Source organism: Neodiprion lecontei, chromosome 2 (assembly GCF_021901455.1).
Source record: "Neodiprion lecontei isolate iyNeoLeco1 chromosome 2, iyNeoLeco1.1, whole genome shotgun sequence".
In the NCBI taxonomy this organism is placed as follows: domain Eukaryota; kingdom Metazoa; phylum Arthropoda; class Insecta; order Hymenoptera; family Diprionidae; genus Neodiprion; species Neodiprion lecontei.
The window spans coordinates 23,285,960-23,308,583 of record NC_060261.1 but is presented as its reverse complement, the minus strand read 5'-3'; positions in this window follow the sequence as shown (position 1 = coordinate 23,308,583).

Sequence of the window (22,624 nt, the reverse complement as noted above, 5' to 3'; positions counted from 1 at the left end):
TTAAGACAGTTATATGATCGAAATTCAGACGTGAAACAAAGATTCGCTAGATAAATGTCCACACGCAGTCAAAAAAATTTTTGCATGAGCGATGGGAATAACAAGTAGGAACTTGTTCGAGCGTGTTTCCTATTGAGAGGATTGCATGCGGAAAAGAGTGAGAGAGACGGACAGTGTCACTGAGCGTGGAGCACGCGCCAGGTGGGGGTATGCGATATATACGAAAAACTCTTTCCCTTGGGGGCTTTTGGTTTCTTATTGGGAGGTTGGACTGTATATGGATACCGACAGTTTCATTCACAATTTTACCGTCCCCGACATATACGAACATATAAAGGAGGACTCGCATAAATTCGACACGTCTTATTATCCGCTTGACAAGGATTATGGAATGCGTCTAACGAACAAAAAATTTCTCGGCTTGATGAAAGACCAAAATGACGGAAAAATGATGCTGGAATTTGTAAGAGTGAGAGCTGAATTGTACGCATTCCGAGTCTTGGAAGATGAGAAAGACAATAAACGTGCCAAAAGTGTCAAAGGATCAGCGTTGAGAAAAAAAACTTTTAACAATTATTTGGAATGTGTTTTGGACCGTGAAAATTTGTCTACAAATCAGCATTAAATATTTGGTCGAAAGCACGAGGTATACACCGTAGAACAGCAGAAAGTGGCACTGAGCTGGAATGACGACAAGCGGATCGTATTTCAAAACACAACCGTCACACTTCCGTGGGGCTACAAGCTTGCACCTTAGATTTGTAATTTAGAACTGTACCATAATGTATAAAATATTATGCTGTAGGATAGTGAATGATAACGCTTCGAAATATAAAAAATTGTACAACGGTGCAAATGTCTGTCGATTGTCTAAAAAATAAAGATGCATACTTGTTATGTGTCGGGTATAAAATGAAGAGGCTCATACGATCTTACAAAAAATTCATTTATTCAAATGTTACATATCCGATTCGTTTATCCAACTGTTGTGTGTATTGTCAAAACCCAACCATTCAACGTATATTTTTCTTCCACGCTTCTTCAGCACCTTTTCCACCAGATAGATGTCCGGATGTTCAACCTTGAGAAGCTCTTGTTCGTAGAAATCATCAGCGATGGGTTGATCTCGGTAGTCTTCGAGCTTGTACGTCACAGGATGAGTATTTTCCACTCGACTTATCGTGAATATTTCAGTCGTCCAATTGGGAGTGTAACCTTTCTCGAGGACATTTTTGAATTTGCTGATTTGAACTTTGTCGCCGGATTTGAATTTCGCCGATATGGTAGGTATCGCTCGAAGCCCTCCGTACGCCTGACGTAATAAGAGCCTCTCGTTTCCAACAGTAACATCCGACGGTTTCATTCTTATGGTTCGGTGTTTGGCGTTGTTGTAAGCCGAAACCAAATCAGATAAGATATCGAGTCACTTGTAGCTTCCTTGCATGCTGAACCGTTTCCATATTTTACCTATCAGCGTGCGATTGAAACGTTCACTGATCGAAGCCTTCAAATTACTGTACGTGGAGTCAAGTTTCATTCCGTCACGTGTCATAGGCGGTTCAAATTTCGAGTTGTAAAATTCCGTTTCCCTGTCGACGTGTAAATTTTTCGGCACCCGTCCTTGAACAAGCACAGATTCCATTGCCTTCGTAACATCATCTCCAGACTTGCTCTTTATCGGTACAGCCCAGGCCTACTTTGAAAAGATATCAATGACTGTGAGCATGTACTGATAGCCTTTGTTTTGTCCAGCGTATGACGTCATATCAACAAGATCCGCCTGCCGGGTGTCGTCGATGCCGCGCACGTCTACACGTCGACGCGGGTGATTCCGGCGTGCAGGCTTATGCAGTTTCGTCACCGGTGCTTGCTTTTTCTCGTTCATATTCCAACATTCTTAGTCGGGTGTCCAATCGAAAAATGTTAACAGCGTTTTGAATCGACAGGTCTCTGCCTGTTTTGAAGTCTGTGTCAAAGATATCCGAGGCTTTCTCGGTGATGAGCTCTAAAGCTTTGACCATTTGATCGAGTTTGTCCATTTGTCTTTGCAGCACGTTGAATTTGCGTCCCAGGTTTCTCAACGTTACAGCATTGTTTGGCTCTGCGTGATCTGCGACATTGCACAGTCTCTTTTTCCGTATATCGTAATGCCCGTCCGCTGTTATTTAGAATCCGACACCCGGAGGACCGCGACTGCTCGCGGCCGTGTTTTTATCCAGATGCCGTCCAAACACGTCGACGCTCATTCCGGTGATGAATGCAAAAACGATGGGAGCTGCTTAATAAATGATTCCTGCTTCGCGTAGCTCTTCGATAGTGAAGATTATTTCGTTATTGTGACTCGGATTTCCCACTGCCTGAGATGCCAGAAGTAAAAGGAGACGCTCCACCAACTAGTTTGGATCATCCCAGAAAACGTATTCCGTTTCAACACCTTGTCGAGTGATCATAGCTTGCGGAAGTAGACCTTTACCCTTTCGGCCAGGTGATTGGAAAGAATCCATCAATTCGGCAATGATATTTTTGAATTTTTAACTTTTATCGTTTCGAACAGCCCCATTGGATGAGTAATACTTTTCATGCGCGTTCGTTGCGAGGATTATGTTTTTAAATTTTCCTCATCTCCGGCGCTCACAGAAGAACCGTCATGCTTCTTTTTGAACGAAAGTTCCAGCAAACCCTTCGATTCCGGGTCAAGCGTATTGCCAATACGAATTTAGTCACTCTCAAATGATGTAAACGAATCACCAATCATCAGTCCGTTTGAGAGGTTGCGTACACCGTACACGTTGTCCAATTCGCCTCTCGTCTTCGCATCTCTCATCAGTGTAAAATACTTATCCTTGATTTTCTCGACCAGTGTTTCTACGATTGTTCCATCTCCTGCCGAAGCAAAGGAATCGTCCATTTCCGAGACAGTTTCATTTTTCGTTTCATTTTTCATCTGCTTTATTTCTTCTTCAATTTCTCCCACCTCTTGTTTTGCTGGTTTAGTATCTTTTGTAACATTCACCAGTTCTTGCAACGGAGTCACTACTGGTTTAAAAACGTCACTCAATTTCTGAGTCGTAGATTCCTTGCCCGACTTGAGCAATCTGTGTTTTCGACAGATCGCAGCACTTGCTTGAGTGATCTGATGTAGGACATCTTTTTGCTTGGAAATTTCAGAGCTCTGCATGTTGACGCAACTGAGTCTGCAACGCTACTGCGTCTCTCGCTCGAAGACGATAGATTTCATTTCTTCTCCAGGCTACTAAAAGAATCGAATCCCCTTCTGTATCGTCCTTCTTTGAGCTCACTGTCTTTGCCGATTACCAGAAACCCGTACTTCTCACCGTTTCAGCATGCAGAACACACACTTTTGAACTCTGTGTAAGACATATCGGTGTTCACCTGGTCGTTGTATACGTGTCTCAGGTTCATGTCGTCCTGTTTAAAAACACGAGTAAGTTCACATTGTCGCGCACGAGATTTTCGGGAATACGCGCGTACGTCCAACGGAGACAGAAACAGTCAACGTCGTGATGTCTACCCATGCAAAAGTAGGCTTTAATATTGTCCTGCTTCTCGCACGCTACATCTTCAAATATGATTATTGAGTTGGGCCGTGTTTCTTCCGGTGTAATCACTAGCTTACGCTCGGTGAACGCGAAGTACTCCGTATTCGCAACATGGTCCAACAATTGATTCAACAATTGGTATTTAGGTCGGTTGAGAGATTTCGAGTCGATGTATATATTTGCAAATCTGAGTCCGTTGGGATGGGTTATGAGTGTGAGCAACGCATTGAATTTACCACAATTCGACGGTCCACAGAATATTGCACGTACACTATTCGGGAGTAATTCACCGTGCCGTTTGTGTCTTTTGACATTTTGCTCCGAAAGTTTGTCGAAATTCATCACCGGAAGCTTAGTAGGTTGTTTTTCAAACCGCATCTCGAATATGACTGATCGGATTTGCTATAAATACCCCGTTTTGAAGCACTCTTTTCCAGTCAACGCACGAACATGATCGCGTACAGAGGTAAACGAAGCAGCAGGCGGCAACATCGTGGCAAGGGTCCAGTGAATAAAATCGTCAACAGCCTTCCAGTCGAATTGCATGTACCTGGTTATCAGTACTGTGGGCATTGTACAAAATTGACAAAGCGACTCACGCGGGGTGATCCGGGAATCAATTTTCTCTACGCAGCTTGCAAGGACCACGACGCTGCTTACTCGCAGAATCGTGAAAATCTTGAGGTCTGAAACAAGGCTGAAAGGGTGTTGACTAAGAAAGCTTGGGAACGGGTTCTCGCAAAGGACGCAAATTTGGGTGAGAAGGCAGCCGCTTGGGCAATAGCTAATACAATGAAAGTTAAATCAAAACTCGGAATGGGAATTCGAAAGTCAAAAAATTTGACCTTGAGAAAAGTTATAAATGCTGCAACACGTTCTATGGTTCTAAGCAACGACGCAAAAGTATCTATCGAATCTGCGTTGAAGGGAGCTGAGAACGCCGTTAAAAAAGCAGGTGGTGAATGTGAAGTGCGAAGACCTCGCGTCCTACCAGTACCTTCAGAAGTCGGTGGTTTTCTACCGTTTCTGATTCCTATTTTGGCTGGACTAGGTGCTGGAGGCGCGTTAGCCGGTGGTGCGGCAGTTATAGCAAAAGCTGTGAACGATGCAAGTGCTGCTAGACGAAAACTGAGAGAGAGCAAACGACACAACATAACTATGGAAGCTATCACGTTGGGCAAAGGGCTTTATATGAAACCGTACAAAACAGGTCTTGGTCTCCATCTCTCAAAAAACTAGATGCGATGCTACCACGTCGAGCGTTGACCGATTGGGACTTGTTGAAATATGCAAAAATCTTTGGGGTTCCGCATTTCCGCAGTGTTTTCATGCGAAACGAAATGCCCAAAAACGGTCCAAGAAAAAACGAGTCAGCTATAATCAACCTTGACGACAAAGACGGTCCGGGAACACACTGAATTGCATTCAAGAAACGCGACAATAATATCGATTACTTCGACAGTTTCGTCAACCTTCAACCACCCTCAGACCTCATAAGATACCTCGGCGTTGGTAATGTTGAATACAATCATAAAAGGTACCAGGATTATGATACATTTGAATGTGGACACTTGTGTCTGAAATTTCTAAGTGTTAAGCTATATAAACGTGGTTCGTGAATCATCAAAGTCAGTCTACCACTCGCAGTCATGGATGATTCGTTGACGTTAACGATATCGGGAACCTCCCCAATTTTCGAGGCACAATATTTTCCACTAATCAAACGTAGAATTGTTAACCTTTGATTTGATTCCCAACGTTGATGTTGGTCACAATAAAATTTACGTAGCTGATAAAGTGATCACCATACCTAGCGGCAGCTACGAGATCTAGGACATAGAGAAGTATCTTCAAAACGTGCTAAGAAATACAAATGTCAGGCTCGCCATCAAACCCAACAATAATACATTACGCAGCGAAATCACATGCAACTACACGATTAACTTTGAGCTCAATGATTCCATTGCTCAACCTTTGGGATTCACACTACGTGTATTGGAGGCTGATAAAACTCATGAATCAGACGTGCCTGTAACTATACTCAAGGTCAACGCGTTGCGAGTCGAGTGTAGCAATACAACGGGCGCCTATACCAATGGACACAAAGTACACACTATTTACGAGTTTTTCCCAACTGTCCCACCAGGATATAAGATCGTGGAAGTACGGTCGCACGTCATTCACCTTCCGATCACCGTCAGGACCATAGATCACGTTCAGCTCCAGTTAGTGGATCAAGACGGAGGCCTGGTTAATTTTCGTAGAGAAGTTATGACTGTGAAACTACCTATCAAATCGCAATAAACGATGGAAATTGTATATAACAGACTGTCAAAGAGTAGGTGTATCAGTAAGTCGGCATGGCCCGATCAAGTCAGTCATCAATCGATTCTCGAGCCGTTAACACCTCGAAACGTGGAGCTTCTGTTAGCTCTGGGTCTGAAACTGACACCTTTTGGAAGAGGAATTTCTGACAGCTAAAAATCCGATTTTAGTGTTTTATCATCTGCTACGTACCATGGAGGAAGAAATCTTGAACAATCAAACACCAGTCGTCTTTGACGAATCCGTTGCGCATTACGAGATTCACGCTCACAAGCCTCGTTAACTCCCAACAACAGCAATGAAATTCTAATTACTGTTTAGCATCACGATTTATGCATATTACCCAGCAAAAGTTCGGTACATATCCATGGACGACTTCTCAAACCTGATGGTACAGCTACTGTGAACACACCGCTCGTGATCAACGCGATCTGTTACTTGTTTGAAGAAATTTTCCACGAAATTAATGCAATTGAGATTGATAGAAGCAAGAACGTTGGCTTGACAAGTCTCATGAAGGGTTACGCTTCCTCGCACCCTGGTCAGACTTGGCTGATGGAGAACGCTCGATGGCTTCATGTAAAAGAGAAGAAAAAATTAACCGATGCCGAGGGTAATTTTGACGTACTGATATTGCTCAGCATGATATTGGGTTTCGCTGAGGACTACCGCAAGATCGTTGTCAATGCTAAACGTGAGTTGATTTTGACGAGATCAAAAACTGACGTCAACGCTATCATGCAGACTCAAGAGGAGGAATTCAAAATCACGATCAATGCAGTGGAATGGCTAATACCGTATTTGAAACTCGCGGATCCGAAAAAAGTTGACCTACTAAATTTCATTCAGAGAGATCCGCCCATTTCGATGAGCTTCTCCAGTTGGGAATTGTACGGATATCCCTTACTTCCCACAACATCGAAACACGTTTGGACTGTGAAAACTTCAACTCAGCTTAAAAAACCTCGTTACGTCATTTTGGGTTTTCAAACAAGTAGAAAGAACAAGACCGGCAAGAACGCAAGTCATTTCGATCATTGCAATATCACGGACGTCAAGCTATTTTTAAACTCTCAATCTCATCCGTACGGTAACCTGAACCTCAACATGAGTCGTAATCTGTACCCGCTCCTGTACGAGATGTACGCAAACTTCCAAGCTACCTACTACGACAACAACCCCGAGCCGTTGCTGACTAAGAGTGAATTCCTTCGAGACGTCCCCTTATTCGTTATCGACTGTTCAAAACAAAACAAATCTTTGAAGTGCGGACCTGTCGACATCCGTCTCGAATTTGAAGCTAAAGCCAACTTTCCCGCTGATCCATCGGCGTACTGCTTGATTGTTCACGATCGTATTGTCGAATACAACCCGCTCAGTGTTCGGGTGAAAAAGTTAGTATAAAAGCTGACCCGTTCCCACCATCTCGCACAGTTCCAAGATGGAGCTTATCGTTGACATACAAGGCTTCTGTAGACCTTTCAACAATGCCTTCACATTGAAGGAATTGGCTATAATTTTAATCTACTCGGAAGCATCTCCATGAATGTTTTTCTTCAAGCCACCTTACGAATGGGATCGTCTGGACGTCAAATACAAAGGCCAAAATTCTTGGTTGGAACGCGATTTTCACGGTTTACCTTGGAGTTTTGGAACCATACCGTTTGAGCAAGTTGAGTGGACCATTGGAGACAGGCTGTGCAAAGCTGAAACCGTGTACGTAAAAGGAGAAGAAAAACGAGATTGCTTGCTGAAAATAGTCCCAGAAGTTCAAATCATCGATATGCTGGACTCTGACTGTCCGTCGCTTCGAACCTTGCAAAAACTTCAGCAGTTTCTCTAAGATGCGACGTTCATACAATACCCAACGCAATCTGTGCAGCACAAAACGTTTTGATACTTCAAAATTGGCTACAAAATCATCATAGTGTTCGGTTAGCGAGGGTGTACGATTTGTGTTACTGCGCAGAAGCGTCTACAAGAACGATTCCGCATTCCTGGCGAATATATCATTCTGGTTATGATACTGTTGAATAGAATTATTGTACTATCGTTGTGAAGTCATTGTCAACTGTACCCTAAAAATTGTACTCAATGAAACTGTTTTTCAAAGAATATTCATGAAATAATTTTACACTTTCACCTTTACCTTAGCTCTTAAGAGAGAATTTTTTTTAATACGAAGCTTAAGTAAGATTCAACCTTGCTCCCCATCCTTGACTGAGCTGTACGTAAACCGAGTTATGCTTTGCATTCCTAGAGCGATAGTAACCCAACACCGCAGATCCTTGGCTCTGAATGTATACTACCGCAGCTATCGGTCGACCTTGCACTCTGGTCTCGACTGAACCTGTCCAAAATTCATCGTAGAGTTCACATTACAGTTACAAGACGCAAACGCAGCTCGACGCACTCCATCGTTACTTAGCGGTGTTCGAAGTAGCATATTCTTAGATTTGAAGACTCAATTCTAGATACAATTACAAGGTACAAAACGTACGTAGGATCAAAGGTGTACAAGATGGTTAGGCAATAAATCAAGAAGTATTCATAATTTCAATCAATTTTTTTTTTTTTTGTTCATTGAACGTAAGACTTCCACAGGACACTAGATATTTGAATGTGATACTCAGATTATACATATTCGCTGTGAGCCTCGCTCGGGCCGCCACCTAGCGGTTTCAAAAGCTAAACATCCGGCGTGTTAATTCACATTAGAGGCATACTGATGAATATCCAAATCAGCAAAATATTATCAAATAAGTGATATTTCCATTGTAACAGTGAAGTGAAAAGTTGAAAATAATAACGAGTTGAAACTCCAGTAGTATGTAGCAATATAATATTAACAAATACACAATGAAAACCACTACCTTTCACGAATAAAGGTTTTTATTATTCTACTTGATAGTTTTTGTTTCATTAAAAAAAATTGGTGGCTGTAAATTTACTAAGACGCAGATAACATGAATAATATTATCGATGCAAAAGAACAAATGTTCTGGAATTTTATACAAAATTTGATGAGTTTTGAGTCGTTGCATAATTCTTTCTACATGAATTCGAACTCTTGCGATGTTGTAAGTCAGATCTGTTTCTTCTTTCGAAAATTCTGATTTTTTTTTCCAAAAATGGTGGCATAATAAGAAATACTTGTTTACCACTTGCATCAATGATAGATCTGATTTCAGGAAAACCTTTATCTGCTAAAACCACATCACCATCTTCCAATGAATCTACCAAATTTGATTCAATACTTAATTGGGAATCACCTTTTCTACCGCCAGCAACTTTCGATTTGAAACAGATGAACCCAGATGGTGTGATTCCAATTAGTACTTTAGCTGTAAAACCTTTCTTATAATGAGAGTAACAGTAAATACGGTCGTCAACACTTGACGGAACATCTATCTTGAATTCAGTGCAGTCTATGATAACCCGAGTATTAGAGTACTGAGGTTTAAAATATTCCGGCATAGTTTTCTGTACGGCAGCTCTACTTGGCCAAAACACTAAATTTGCAGTAGACAAACTCAAATATTGTAAAGTTGAAAAGAATATCTTGGAGATAGTTGACCGATGTAAACCAAAGAAAATTGCTATGAAAATGTCATCCAGTTTTTATTTTCACTAAAAAAATTAAAAGCCTCCGTTCTCTTGTTATTGTAGATCTTTTCGATGGGTTTTCAGTTTTAGATAATAAAAAATTAAAGTTCTGGAAGTTCACTCCAGCAATATCTAATAAATCTTCATCGGTCTTAATAGATGGAAAATCACAGAAACTACGCTGTTTCCTATTTTGAACTATTTTATGTGATGCAGTTGGAAACTTGTAAAATATACAATCACTAGTTTTACCGTTATTTTTGCAGTTAACAGCACAACAATTGTAATTCCACATACCGTCTATTGTTTCTCATACAAAATGCTATCACAACACACGCTGGCTCAACTCACTACTCGCCACCCCGCGCGCTGCGATCGTTTCGCAGCTCCCCTCCAAGCGGCGGCTCACAGCGAATACGAATTCAGGTTGACCGTACGGTCCGCCAAGATAGCGTAGATGCAACCGTATCTTCTTACTGGCTGTCGTCACCGTCTGGAACAAATCTTCATCTTCTTGCATGGCCTTGGTCAGTCGGTTCGGTAGAAAAATCGTGAAAGAGTCCTTTAAGTCAAGAACGATTGCATTACCAAATTTCGTTTTAACCCGACGAACGCCACTTCGCAGTATACTCCGAGGTCCGAAAGCTTTTTCAAGGGCGGAAGTGTCTCCAGGCGAGCGATTTCGTTCGATTTTGAAAAGTCTATCATCGTTACTGTCCAGTTGTATGTGTTCAAAATCTCTTGTGATTTGATTGAGGTCAGATTTGATTTGCAGCAGATGTTTCACTTCTCCAATATTCTTGATGAGCAGTTCTAGTCGTTTCTTCAATTCACGTTGTTGCTCCAAAGCACTTCTCCTTTGCATGAAGAACAGCTTCAGACTGGCGATGAAGTTTTCACTTTTGACTTATGTAACGTTCCACCACGACATAATTTGAAATTTGGTGGCGGGTAAGGAATGTCAGGTGGTTGATATCAAATACGTATGTTTGTGTATGCGCGCGCACCTTTTAGCATTCTTGGAAAGATAGTAACCCAACACCGCTGATCCATGGCTCTGAATGTACCGTGGCTGTCGGTCGACCTTGCACTCTGGTATTGGCTGAACCCGTTCAAAATTCATCGTTGAGTTCACATGACAGTCCAAGCCAAAAAATGTCACGTGGTTGATATCAAACTGACATTCGAGTAAGTGAAAAACAATTCTCAGAACCATTAATTTTGGAATGTTGCGGGGTTGATGACGTAGGAAAGGAATGTGAGGTGGTTGATGTTACACATCAGCGATATCCGAGTGGATAAAAAACAATTCTCAGAACTATCAATTTTGGAATGTCACGTGGTTGATAATCTGGGAACAAAATTGGGGGTGCTTGATGTTACACATCAGCAGTCCTACCGTCGGAAAGGAATTTGGAGTGGTTAATGTTATACATCAGCAGTCCTATCGTGGGAAAAGAATGCGGAACGGTGCAAAAGTTCTCGCCCCCGCTGCACCCTCTACCGTTGGCAGACGAGCAGTACATAAAGACTTTGACCTTCGGTCGGTAAGATTGTCGGTGAAACAGCACGATTTTGACCTTCGACCGATAAAAATTGTTGGTAAAGCAGTGCGATTTTCACTGTCGACCGATACAACTGTCGGTAAGGTGGCATGGTTTTGACCTCAAGTCGGTACGGCAGACTGTGACGTCATTGCGGAAAAGCGTTCGAGTCTGGGGAAAATGTCGGTAAGTGTCAGTAACAGAAATCTGTAAGTAGAACCCCTATTGCTATACTACTGGTGAGCCTTAATTTACGATTGCGCATATAACAGTGAATATTTTTTCGCTTTTATGTAAAAGACAACATGACAATTTAACGCTGAGAATTTTAAAAGTTTTGAGTCGTTGATTAGATCGTCCAACGTGTACTGTGGCGTGTGCAATCTTTGCATTTGATAGAGCCTCGATTTTGAAAAACTGTTTTTTCTTTCGCTAAAATGGAGGTCTGATGAGTTTGATATCGTTATTTTTGCAAATATCGTCAACGAGGAAACCTTTGTCCGACATGAGTGCATCGTTTCTTTCGACTAAGCTGATTAAATTACTTTGTTCGAAGATCGCTTTATATGAAGAGTGTCCTCCGTAAGTTTTGCTCACAATTGAGATTAAATCGGCCGGGGTTACACCAGTCATGAATTTGACTGTGTAATTGCCCTTGTAATGTGAATATATTGCGAGTTCACAGCATTTCAATTTTTTTTTATTGTTCGTGTATCGCTATTTCGATACAATCGATGACACCAAAAATCTGGGAAATCATAAAAACATTGCGGGATATTTCGCAACACTTCATCTTCAGCTGGCTAAGGGATTGCAATACTTTTTAGACTAATGTACAGGGCATCTATAACTCCAGAGACGACTAATTTACAGTTTTGTCCTGTGCAACCAAACAACACCGATAATAGCGCGTAGCTTGTATTTTGCTTAAATTTTACAAAAGTCATTAATATTTTTTCCGTATAATCAAGTTTGACTCGTGTTTTTGGTGCTATGCACGCTAGAATGGTGATGAGAAACTTCAGGATGTCAAAACTTGATATGCCAGTAAAAGTATTCAATTTTCAACTCGTGGTGATTAAATCGATAAATCTGAACTGGCTGGAGTCCCCGCTTATCACTTGAAATCCTTCATCTTCGAATGTTGGCAGAAACTGCTGGAAATTTTCTTGCAGGTCTTCTTCTTGTTGATTTTCTTCTTGTTTTATTTCGTCCGTTCTTTTTTTTGCGGCTAGGTTCCTTCGGGCCTCCTCAGTTTTTTTCCCTACGTCTGAGTAATTTATAGCAATTTACTGCAACTTTCGGCAAATTACACGATGGTACTGCATGGTGCTTCAAATACCTTCTTTTCGCTGAAATATTTAACCATAATCTTTTAACTTAAGTACACATGTATAATATGAAATGAGTATGTTCAACTTATTATTAAAAATTCATATTTCATATCTGGCAATATATAATCATCCTTTTCGAAATGTCAGGAGCAGTTATAAGTCGCCTTGGTAACTTTTTGAGCCATTCGTGAGCCGATCCTCAACTTAAGTTCCCAGGCTTTTTGTACGCCCGCTTTTTCTTTTTTACCATTTTTGTTTATAATGTCAACAAAATATTGCACTGGTTTCGGAAATCCGTGAAACCGGAGAGACGGATCGGCACTTGCTTCACTCGTACAGTCGTCGACATGACAATACCGTTTACTTTTTGAGGTTAACGGTGAAAATCTCGCTCCATCTTCATATGACCTGACAGTATCCATCGATAATAGTAAATTTGACAAATTTCACGTGGGAAATAACAATAGATTTTTGAAAAACTGCGCGCACGAGAAAAAAGTATCCCAGCAGCTGTGATGTTGCTTTGGCGTTTGCTGCACAGTCGGTCCGCTGATACCGAATATCACCACCAGGTGTCATGGCTCCACTCTGGAGTTCACAATAGTATGAAAACAAAAGAACATATGTTTTAACGTAATTAAAACGCCAAGTTCAACATAAATAACATTTCTTATTTACTACGTAACCACGAAACGCAACATTTCGAGATTGTATATGGTTATTGTGCAATTAATCATTTTCTAATATATTGTTACAAAGGATGAAATCACCCGTTTTGCCCCCTCTTTAATGATCTAGTAGTCATCATAGATAAAAGACGTTTATAAACCTCTTGTGTCTTTCAAAAGAATAAGGTTGCTGCGTCAACCAACATTATTGTGAAAACAGTCTTGTTTCAGACTTTGAACGAGAAACACATATGACGCAATTGAAGCATTTTCACAACATTTTATTCACGCTCTTGATTTTTGACTTGTTAATTAAACTCGCGGATCCATATTTATTTTTCGTAACGTCAAAGAACGTTACAATATTTTTCTGTGTCGTGAGTTGAAAAAATGTTTTTGTCAATGAATATACAATGATGTTCAATCTCAAAATCACGACACGTTTGAAGGAATAACTTTATATTCATATTGTTAATTATTTTTTCATTTTACTTGTGGTCCTCATTATTTTACCTTTTGCAGATGTATTTTGTGGCATTTTGCCATGATTGGTGTGTGACAATATCAAAATTTTGGATCCATCATGATTCAACAAGCCTACGCTGGCCACCGAAAAATAACAACGCTACAGCCGATTGCAATAAAGCGGTTATTCCCAAGTATAATTGGGTGAGCATTCAGTACATGGAGCTTTTTGGGCCTTACGGTAATCTCAAAATATATGGCTCATTATTGAACGTAGATATACAAGGGGGGTTTTGAGTAGAAACACCTTCTTTACCGACCAAGCTGCCTATCCAGCGACCGGTCCGCCCAGCTGTGCATCACAGACGCAAACCTTTGAAGGCTACTCCCCCTCTCGTAAGATAAATCGTGCTCTGCCGACCGCTCGTCGATAAGAAAATCTCCCAAACGACCATGACAGTTGGTATGAAATCCTCAGGATGACCATGATTGTCGATTAAAAATCCTCCAAATGACCATGATCGTTAGTAAAAAATGCCTGAAATTGCCGTGGTATTACCCCTGGTGGAATAAATTGTGCTCTTTGTCGGTAAAGAAGATCATGCCAACGAGCGGGATCAATAACTGCATTACCGAGCACATTCCGTGACTCCTCAGGCGTTCGAGCGGACCCCGTGGATCCTCGGACCTTCGAGCGAGAATCCTGGCATGTGTCAGGTTCTTGAAAACTTCCAGAAGGTTCGAGAAGATTCTCCGGCAATTGGGAGGTTTCGAGGGTAGCGGTACGACGTTGAGAGGTTCATGCAACGGTCTTGAACGAAGTTAGGCTGACGAAAAATTCGTCCAACGTGTTTCGGCTAGACATTGAGCGGCATGCGGTCGAAGGATTTCGGTGCGACGTAGAATTCTGAAAGATCTGCTCTGGCCTCGAACAAATTTCAGGTCGACAAACAATTCTCGAAATCGTCCGACGAAAACAGTACTCGGAATCGTCCGACGAGTATCGACTTGACGGCGAGCGGTCTGCTGACAACGGATTGGGGTGCGACGTTGATTTCGTGAGCCGTGCAAAGAAGCCGCCTCGATCCTGAACGATTCTCGGAATCGTCCGACAGAAACAATACTCGGAATCGTCCGACGAGTTTCGACTTGACGGTGAGCAGCCTGCGGACAACGAATTGCGGTGCGACGTCGATTCTGAAAGGTTCTGAAATTTGTATGCGGCTGCTTCGACCCTTAACGAATGTAGGCTGACAAAGAATGCGTTCGACAAGCTTCGACTTGACGGCGAGCGGTCCGGGAACGTGAAAAAGAGCTTCTTTGACCCTGAAAGATTCTCGGAATCGTTCGACGAAAAGAATACTCGGAATCTTCCGGCGAGTTTCGACTTGAAGGCAAGCGGCCTGTGGACGACAGATTGCGCTGCGATGTTGAACTCTGGAAGGTTCTGAAATTGATTCTTAACTAGCATGACAGAGGTTCTGAATTAACGGTTGATATTGACTATGCAAAATATTTTATTTGAAAAAACAACTTGAGATTACAGTTTTACATGAAATTCATAATGCTGATATATGAGTGTAATCACATGTTTTTTACTCAACGGTATCGTACCCATGCTTTATAGAATGGAAATAAATAACTGTTCGAGTGGATACAGATTGTTTTTTGTGTGTGAGTAAAAAATTCCGCAGTAACAATACGTTTTAAACTGTACAGTTTGGACGTAATATAGCATGATGCGTACAGTTTGAATTCGTATCCGACATTTGATTTAATTTCTGCAACGACGAACAACCAAAATCCATCAAATCAACGACTTCAAATTTTTCACCCAGAATTTTCTGCAGCCAACTTTTTTTCTCCAAACCTTTTACGTAAACTGTTGAAGCGTTACGCAGCGACATACATTCGATGGTGAAGTCGAGCTTCTCGGAAGGTAAATCACCACCTTCCGAGGATAGTCCATGATAATTCCGTGACAGCCACAAATTTTCGCTTTTGAATGGAGCGAGCAAATAATTCCAATCGTACGGAGGCTCAAAGAGAAAAATTGACGAGTTGATATCTTCGTCGAGTGACACAACTGCCAACTCTTTTGGTGTAAAACGGGGACCTGGTCTTCTGAATCATTGTACGTCGACTATGAACTGCATCGTGAAAAACACTGAATCGATTGTCACGAGCTTTAAGGTTTTTATACCAATTTTCTTACCCCACCACTCAGCGGGTTATATTCAATCATATGATCATGTAAAATCAAGCAGTAGGCAGATGCACCAGTAGGAAAGTTATTTTTAGCTTCAAATTCGATACGAATATCTACTGGTCCAGATTTCAGAGCCTAGTTTTGTTTCGAACAGTCGATGAAAATCGAAGGTTCGTGCTGTAGACATTTGCTCTTCGTCAACAAAGGCTCGGGTTCTTTGCCGTAATAGGTAGCTTGAAAGTTTGTGTAAATCTCGTACAGTAATGCAAAGCGATTGTGACTCATGTCCAAGTTCAGGTTACCGTACGGATGATACTCGGAATTCAAGAAGAGCTTGACGCCATTCATGTTACAGTGATCAAGATGACTGGCATTTTCGCCAACTTTGTTTTTTTGATTCATTTGGAAACCGAGCATGACAAATAGCGGTTTTTCCAAATGGTTGGACGTTTTCACAGTCCAAACGTGTTTCGTGGTTGCCGGTAGCAAAGGATATTCGTACAACTCCCTACTGCGGAAGCTCATGGAGACTGATGTATCTTTCTCAATGAAATTCAACAGTGCGATTTTTCGTTGATCCGAGAGCTTCACATACGGTACTAACCATTCCACCTGATCGATCACGATTCAAAAATCTTAATCTTGATTTAGAACGATGGCATTTAAATCGCTTTTTGATCTTTCAAGAATCAGCTCGTGTTTCGCGTTAACGATGAACCTGCGATAGTCTTCAGCGACGCCCAATATCATGCTCAAGGGAATAACTACGTCAAAGTTGCCATCTGCATCAATTGATTTTTTCGTTTCCTGAACATCGAGCCATCCAGCATTTTCCATAAGCCAACTGTGGCCAGGGTTGAGCGAAGTGAAACTTTTCAGCAGGCTGGTCAGACCAACGTTTTTACATTTATCAATCTCCACGGCGTTGAGTTCGTACCGTACATCTTCGAACAAATGGCAGATGGCGTTATTGACCAAAGTTGTGATCGCTACTGCAGTGCCGTCCGATTTGAGCAATTTTCCAGAGATATGCAGCGAACTCTTGCTCGGTAATACGCATAAATCCTGATGCTGAACGGTGATTCGATTCTCATTGCTGTTGTTGAAAGTTGATGATGCGTACGGTTTGTGTGCGTGTATTTCTTGGTGAGCGATTGATTCGTCAAAGACGACAGGTGTTTGAATGTTCAAGATTTCCTCCTCCATGGTACGTAGCATAAAACGAAACAGCAAAATCGCAGTTTTATTTGTCGGAAATTCCTTTTCCAAAAGGTGTCAGCTTTAGACCCAGAGCTATCAGGAACTCCACGTTTCGACGTGTTAGCGGTTCGGGAATCGATCGATGACTGACTTGATCGGGACATGCTGACTGACTAATATAACTCTTTTTGGACAATCTGTAATATGCAATACCCATCTCTCATTGCGATTTGATGTGCAGTCTCACAGTTATAACTTCTCCGCGAAAATTAACCAGATCTCCGTCTTGATCGACTCACCGAAGCTGTACGTGATCTGTGGCCTTGACGGTGATCGGAAGGTGAATTAGGTGCGACGGCACTTCTACGATCTTATGTTTCCGCGGAACGATGGGGAAGAGTCCGTGAATAGTATGCACTTTGCACTCGTTCACGTTGGTACCCGTTGTAACGCTGCATTCGACTCACAACGCGTTAACCTTGAGAAAAGCTACAGGCATATTCGAATTGTGAGTTTGGTTATCTGCCACTACGCGCGGTGTAAATCCGAATAGCTGACCAATAGAATCGTCAGGTTACAAATTTACGATATGGTTACATTTGATTTCGCTGCATAACGTATTGTAACGTTCTTGGACGTTGCGGAAATAAATATGGATTCGTAAGTTTGATTATCAAGCCAAAATCAAAGGCGTAAATAAATGTCGTGAAAGAGCTTTTATTGCAAGATATGTGTTTCTCGTTTTGAGTCTGAAACAAGACTGTTCTTACAACAATGCTGGTTGACGCAGCAACCTTATTCTTTTGAACGACATAAGAGGTTTATAAACGTCTTTTATCTATGATGACTACTAGATCATTGGAAAGGGGGGAAAAACGGGTGATTTCACCCTTTGTAACAGTATTATTGTTAGGCTTTATGCTGATTTCGATGTTGGTATTTTTTGACGCGTCTTGAACATACTGTTCAATATCATCAATTTCGTAACCTCCAGTGAATATAGTGACTACCTTATCGGCTACGTATAGTTTATTGTGACTGACATCAACGTTGGGAATGAAATTGAAGGTTAACAGTTCAACGAGACCGGGAACACAATTTTTGTTCAGAGCAAGTTCGACCGGAGAAAAATATTGCGATTCGAGAATCGAAGACGTTCCCGATATGGTCAATGACGTTACTAAATTACGTGTCATGTTTATTTGGCTCATCGCTAAGAAATTTCAGACACAAGTGTCCGCAATCGAATGTACCGTAATCCTGATAGCTTTCATCGTTGTTCTTAACGCTACCAGCACCGAGATGTTTCACGAGGTCGGAGGGACGTTGAAGATGACCGAAACTGTCAAAGTAAACTACATCGCTGCCGCGCTTATGACATGCAACCCAGTGTGTCCCAGGGCCATTTTTATCGTCGAGATTGACCACAGCTGTTTTGTTTTTACGCGGTCCGGTTTTGGGCATTTCGTTGCGCATAAAGACACCTCGGAAGTATGGAATTTTCATGATTTTTGCATACTTCAACAAATCCTAGTTGATCAACGCTCGGCGTGGTAGCTTCACATTCAGTTTTTTGAAAGATGAAGACCGAAACCCTTTTTATAAGGTTTGAAATGGAGACTTTCACCTAAGGCGATCACTATCATCGTTTTGTTATGCCGTTTGCTTTCCTCCAATTCTCGGTATGCCGTGCTCGCATCGTTTACAGCATTTGCTGTACCCGCAGCACCTCCCGCTAACGCACCCGTAGCGCTGAGACCGGCAAAAATAGTTATGAGAGAGGGTCAAAAGCCGCCAACTTCTGAGGGTACCGATAGAACGCTCGTTGATCGAACATTATGTTTACCACCTTTTTTTTTCACAGCTTCTCGAGCACCTTTGAGTGCAGACTTGATGCTCGTTTTCGCGTCGAAGCTCCGAATCATGGACTGTTTTGCCGCTCGTATGATTTTGTCCAAGGCAACGTTCTTAGGTTTTCGAGACCCGATGCCTTATTTTGTATTTATCTTCATCGTGTTTGCTACAGCCCGAGCGGCTGCCCTCTCACCCAAATTTGCGTCCTTTGCGAGAACCCGTTTCCAGGCTTTTCCGGCTAATATTTTATACGCAATGATTCTAGCTTCAAGGTTCTGACGATTTTTCGAGTACGCTATATCGTGTTCCTTACACGCTGCATCGAAAGGATTGATACCAGAATCTCGTATCGCGAGTATTTTCATCAAGTTCTTACCAGGACCGCAGTATTGGTAACCGGGAACATGCAACTCGATCGGAAGTTTGTTAATAATGCTATTTACCAAACCTTTTCCACTTGATCGCGTTTTTGACGATCGCTTACGATCACGTGTGTGCACAATCATGTCTGCTCTGCGACTGAGAGGAAGTTGTTATAAACGATGCATTTATAGAAGGTCCAGCCAGTCACGTTCGAGATGACGTTCGAGACACAATCGACCAAGCTGCCCGTGATGAATTTTCACAAATTTACGCAGCTGAGTACAGAATGGAAAAAACGTCATGGCGAATTGTTGCCGAGTAGTGTACGTGCGGTATTTTGCGGACCATCCAACTGTGGCAAAACCAACGCTTCATTCGCGTTCACAACGCATCCAAACTATTTGAGGTTCGAAAACCTGTAGGTTTACTCAAAATCTCTCAATCAACCGAAATACGAATTCCTCAGTCAAGTGCTCGAAAATGTCGACGGTGTTGAGTATTACCCCTTCAACTAGCATGAGCACGTCATTGCACCGAACGAGACGCAACCTAACTCGATCATGATATTCGATGACGTAGCGTGCGAGAAGCAGGACAACATACGCGCGTACTCTAGCACGGGTAGACATCACGATGTAGACTGTTTCTATCTTTGTCAGACGTACGCTCGAATTCCTGAGCATCTCGTGCGCGACAACACCAACTTGCTGGTCTTATTCAAACAAGACGAGATGAATCTGAGACATGTGTACAACGATCATGTAAACACCGATATGTCGTACGTTGAGTTTGAAGAATTGTGTATGGCATGCTGGAACGGTGACGAATATTGGTTCGTAGTGATCGACAAGGATAGTGAGCTCGGTATTGGTCGGTATGGGAAGCGATTTGACAATTTTATGAACATGACAATAGAATGAAATGCACGATCTTAGAAGGCGAAGAAACAGTAGCTCTCCAGAACTGGTTGTGTCAACATGCAGGAAATTCGTAAGGAAAAGAAGTCTTGCATCGTATCGCTCAAGCGAGTAATGCGATTCGTCGTAAGCACAGAATCCTTAAGACGGGAAAAAAATCGCTCCAGGAAACAATAAAGGATGTCTTCAACTCTGTGTTAACCCCGCTGCAGGAATCAGTCAATGTTTCTCGAGGCACGAAACTTGTCAAGGAAGAGGTGAAGGGAGAACTCAAAACTGAAACGTAGGATGAGCCGAAGAACGGAATGAAAGCAGAAGATTCTTTTGCAACTGCAGAGGAAGAGGATCAAACTGTCAAGGAATCGTCGGTGAGATCAGAAAATGAATATCTTGAGATTCTCAATGATAAACAAGGACAGCACGAGTTGGATACCGTGTACGCGGCACGGTGTCTTCCTACTGCCGGGCTGATGGTTGGTGACTCACCGATAAGCATCGAGCGCGATTCCGTTCACACAGGCGGCACGCTCTATCCAAAAACTAAGAGTGCTAGAGCTGCTATTCAAAAAGATTCCCAACAGCGCTCACGTTACCCGAAACGACAAGGAGAATTACAGAAATATCTTTCTCACAACAAATGCTCACAGAAAGTACTATAGCGCCACCGAGCCTTTCCGAAACGCTCAGGGTGCCGAATTCAAGCATTTAATTGCTGAGCTGCTCAATATTTCTAAGTCAGGCAAAGGCGTATCACCATCGTCACAGATGTCGAAGCGTACAGGCAAAGGTGTTCTTCTACCTCAGGCTTGGGTTACTCGACAAAGTGTTAAAACAGATTATATTTTCTGGGACGACGCTAACGAGCTGGTGGAACGTCCTCGTTTGCTTATGGCATCTCAAGCGGCTGGGAATACAAGTCACAATAATGAAATTATGTCGATTCTGTAAGAATTACGGAAAGCCGGAATCATTTATCAGTCAATTCTCGTCGACTGTGCGATCATTTAAGAGATGAGCGTCGACGTGTTTGGACGCCAGCTGAATAAAAACAGCTGCGAGCACTCGCGGTCCTCCGGGTGTCGAGTTTCAAATAACAGCGGATGGGCATTACGATATACGAAACAAGAGACTGTGCAATGTCGCAGATCCCGCAGAGCCGAACAATGCTGTAACTTTAAGAATCTTGAGACAAAAATTCAACGTGCTGCAAAAACAAATTGACAACCTTGATCAAATGATCAAATCCTTGGAGATCACCACGGAGAAAGCCTTAGATACCTTATACACAGACTTTAAAACAGGCAGAGACTTGTCGATTCGAAACGCAGAAATCATTTCCAAATTAGACACCAGATTAAGAGCGTTGGAATATGAACGAGAAAAAGCAAGCACTGATGACGGAACTAAATAAGCCTGCACGCCGGAATTACCCGCGTCGACGTGTAGAAGTGCGCGGTATCGACGAGACCTGGCAGGAGGATCTTGTTGATATGACGTCGTACGCTGGACAAAACAAAGGCTACAAGTACATGCTCACAGTCATTAATATCTTTTCAAAGTATGCCCGGGCTGTACCGATAGAGAGCAAGTCGGGAGATGATGTTACGAAGGCAATGGAATCTGTGCTTATTCAAGGACGGGTGCCGAAAAATTCACACGTCGACGGAGGAACGGAATTTTACAACTCAAAATTTGAATCGCCTATGACACGTTACGAAATCAAACTTTACTCCACGTACAGTAATTTGAAGGCTTCGATCAGTGAACGTTGCAATCGCACGCTGAAAGGTAAAATGTGGAAACGGTTCAGCATGCAAGGGAGGTACGAGTGGCTCAATATCTTTTCTGATTTGGTTTTGGCTTACAACAACGCCAAACACCGAACCATAAGAACGAAACCGTCGGATGTCACCGTTGCAAACGAAATTTTTTAGATTCCGGAGCGTTTTTATTTACCATTCTACATAATGATATTTTGCACAGCATGGTACAGTTATAAATTAAGTCCTACATAAATTACGATACGGTAATTACAAAGCTAAAGTGCAGGCTTGTAAGCCCACGGAAGCGTGTCGGTTGTGTTTTGAAACACGATCCGCTTGTCGTCATTCCAGCTCAGTGCCACTTTCTGCTGTTCTACCGTGTATACCTCGTGCTGTCGACTTAATATCAAATGCTGACTTGTAGACAAATTTTCACGTTTTAACGCACATTCCAAATAATCGTTAAAAGTTATTTTTCTCAACGCTGATCCTCTAATACCTTTGGCACATTTATTGTCTTTCTCATCTCTCAAGACTCGGAATGCGTACAATTTTGCTCCTAATCCTACAAATTCCAGTATCATTTTCCCGTTATTCTTGTCTTTCATAAAGTCGATAACTTTCTTGTTCGCTCGAGGCATTCCATAAACGTTGTCAAGCGGATAATCAGACGTATCGAATTTATGCTAGTCCTTCTTCATATGCTCGTATATGTCGGGGACGGTGAAGTTGTAAATCAAACTGTCGGTGTCCGTGTACATTAGTTTCGCTCGGTTTTCAAATTGCTGCCTAATATAGTTATAATAAAAATCATAG